The 2,722-nt window shown below is 36.3% G+C and overlaps 1 pseudogene; it reads left to right on the plus strand.

Moving 5' to 3' along the window:
- Nucleotides 1–1,351: 1,351 nt before the first annotated feature.
- LOC111734114 lies at nucleotides 1,352–1,470 on the plus strand (annotated as a pseudogene).
- Nucleotides 1,471–2,722: the final 1,252 nt, after the last annotated feature.

Here is a 2,722-nt window from a genome sequence, read left to right on the forward strand (position 1 = left end):
TTAATAATGAATTAATTTAGCCTCAATGTTATATTGGAAGTAGTGTGCATATTAATATTAACAGTGGTTTGGATCTGCAGTGTTCCCCTAATTAGGCTGTAAGACATGTATACATTGTAGAGCAAATTAGAGTCACACATGCCCTTATAAGAGCAACTGAACATTACATATAAATATACCTAGTATATTTAAAATAAAGACATATTTATACATATCTAGGTATGCATATATATTAGTTTGCATATATTAAATTTTACTTTTTGTAATGTACATTTCTAAAGGGTTTGACGAATGCATGGAATCATGTATCCACTACTCCAGTAGTATATACAATGGTTCCTTTATCTTAATAGTTTCCTGTGTATCCTTTTTATCACTCCTTACTCCAACTACTGGCCACCACTAATTTGTTTTCTCTCCCTATTGGTTTGCCTTTTCTAGAATGTCATATGATTGGAAAGGTATAATACGTAGCCTTTGAGTATGTCTTTTTTCACTTAATAAAATTTATTTAAGTTTATCCGGGGAGACTTCTCGTTTCCGGTTCTACATGTTAGGAGGCTGGAGGTTGCCACTCTACCCTGACTACAAGTAAAAAACTGAACAGACTGAAAGATGAACAACTATTCTTGGATCTGTAAAACAGGAGAGGACAAAGGGCAAACCACTGCCCCCCAAGAATGGAGAGATGGAGAGGTGAATAGAGCTCTTTAGAGTAGATATTCTTGAGTGGAAACAGCCACAGGAACCAGTGCCAGAGTAGGAAAACCCGAACCGTAATTTCCATGTAGCTGGTGAATCTGTGCAGATGTGTTTGAGAGTTAAAAATCCCAAGGGTACCGAGCCTTGGGGGGACCTCACAATATTGTGAGATTTACCTCCAGGAACTTGACCAGATTCCTATAGTAAATATTAGAGAAAAAAAAAATCCCTCATACTTCTGGCAGGGAAAGAGGAAAAGGAATCATTTTGAAATTGTGGTCTTAACATGGCCTGCCCTCAGGAGAAACTAGTTAACTAGAACCTCACCTGATAGGGTATAATCAGAGCCAAATGACCTGGGCGAAGAGAAATTCCAAATTATAGTCCACTCTGGCCATCCAGTACCACTTGAGGCAGGAGAAAAAAGCTTAGAAACACATGTGAAGGTCCCAGTATAGAGGCATGTCACTAAAAGACTGACACCTAATTATATGACTATAGAAGACTCCCCCTCCTGACCACCTCACTACCATGTTACTAAAAGCCTATGTACACTGGTTCCTTTTACCTGAATCATAATGTCTAGATATCGAGAAAAAATTATAGGAGATATCAAAGACAAAAGCCACATTTTGAAAAGACAGAGAAAGTCTACGGCCATGTCACCCTGAATAAGCCCAATCCCGTCTCATCTCAGAAGCTAAGCAGGGTCGGGCCTGGTTAGTACTTGGATGGCAGACTATCTAGGAAGACCAGGTGCTGTAGGCGTAAAAAATAAAAAATAAGGGATTTTAAGCTGACAAGGTCCTTGCAATCTGTGAGCTCAGCCAAGGGTTGCCTTGCCTAAAAGAAGAAGAAAATAAAAAGACAGAGCAAGCATCAGAAACAGACATGACAGATCAGAAACAGATATTGAAATGATCAGACTAGAGATTTAAATAACTATGAATAATATGCTAAGGATTCTAATGGGTAAAGTAGACAGCTTGCAAGAAAAGATTGGCAATGTCAGAAAAATAAAATTCTAAGAAAGAGCCAATAAGAAATGCTAGAGATGAAGAACACTAATTTTTGATGATTTTATTAATAGACTAGACACAGCAGAGGAAAAATATCTCTGAGCTTGAGGACATACCAATAGAAACTTTAATAACTGAAAAGCAAAGAAAATATGGCTGCCAAAAAAAACCCCAAAAAACAAGAACAGCAAATCCAAGGACTGTGGGACAAATATGAAAGGTGTAATGTATGCATGACGAGAATGCCAGAAGGCGAAAATAGAGAAAGGAACAGAAAAATATTTGAAACAACAATGACTGAAAATTCTCCCCAAATTAATGACAGACACCAAACCACAGTACCAGGAAGCTCAGAAAACACCAAGTAGGATTAATTCCCTCACTCCCTCCAAAAAACTATACCTAGGCATATTCTTTTCAAACTATAGAAACTCAAAGATAAATAAAATGTCTAAAAGAAGCCAGAGGAAAACAACACTTTTCCTATAGAGGAAGAAAGATAAGAATTACATCTGAATGTTCCCCAGAAACCAAGAAAACAAGAAGAGACTAGAGTGAAATATTTAGTGTTAAGGAAAAAATGCCGACCTGGAATTCTATACCCTGTGAAGTTATTCTTCAAAAAAAGAAAAATCTAAAATCAATAATTTAAATATCCACCTTAGGAAACTAAAAAAGAAGAACAAATTTAATCCAAAGTTAGCAGGAGAAAGAACATAATAATAATTACAGTAGCAATCAATAAAATTTGAAACAGAAGTCAGACAGAGGACAAATACTATATAATATCACATATATGTGGAATCTTTAAAAAAATCATGGAAAAAGAGATCATATTTGTGGTTACCAGAGGCGGGGGATAGATATGAGGGGTGGAGAAATTGGATGAAGGTGGTCAAAAGGAACAAATTTCAGATTATAAGATAAATATGTACTGGGGATGTACTGTACAACAGGACAACTATAATCAATACAGCTCTATGGTTTATTTAAAAGTTGCT

The sequence above is a fragment of the Pteropus vampyrus genome, unplaced genomic scaffold (assembly GCF_000151845.1).
Source record: "Pteropus vampyrus isolate Shadow unplaced genomic scaffold, Pvam_2.0 Scaffold794, whole genome shotgun sequence".
Taxonomy (NCBI): Eukaryota; Metazoa; Chordata; class Mammalia; order Chiroptera; family Pteropodidae; genus Pteropus; species Pteropus vampyrus.